Consider the following 534-nt stretch of genomic DNA (forward strand, 5'->3'; position numbering starts at 1 on the left):
CTTAGGTCGAAATGACCATGACTTTTCCTATTCAACTTAAGCTAATCTGTAGTCATGATGGACTATAATTTTAGAATGTTATACTAAGTCAACGCCCACTGTGACTCGGGTCGACATGAACATGACTTTTCCTATTCAACTTAATTTAATCTACAGTCATGATGGTCGAGAATTTTACCATGTTAAAATTAATTTCGACGCTCACTGTGACTTAGGTCGAAATGACCATGACTTTTCCTATTCAACTTAAGCTAATCTGTAGTCATGATGGTCAAGAATTTTACCATGTTAAACTAATTCAACGCCCACTGTGACTCAGGTCAACATGAACATGACTTTTCCTATTCAACTTAATTTAATCTACAGTCATGATGGTCGAGAATTTTACCATGTTAAAATTAATTTCGACGCTCACTGTGACTTAGGTCGAAATGAACATGACTTTTCCTATTCAACTTAATTTAATCTACAGTCATGATGGTCCAGAATTTTACCATGTCAAAATTTATTTCAACGCTCACTGTGACTCAGTGA

Source organism: Oratosquilla oratoria, chromosome 18, assembly GCF_046742065.1.
Source record: "Oratosquilla oratoria isolate Oo_2021 chromosome 18, ASM4674206v1, whole genome shotgun sequence".
Lineage (NCBI taxonomy): Eukaryota > Metazoa > Arthropoda > Malacostraca > Stomatopoda > Squillidae > Oratosquilla > Oratosquilla oratoria.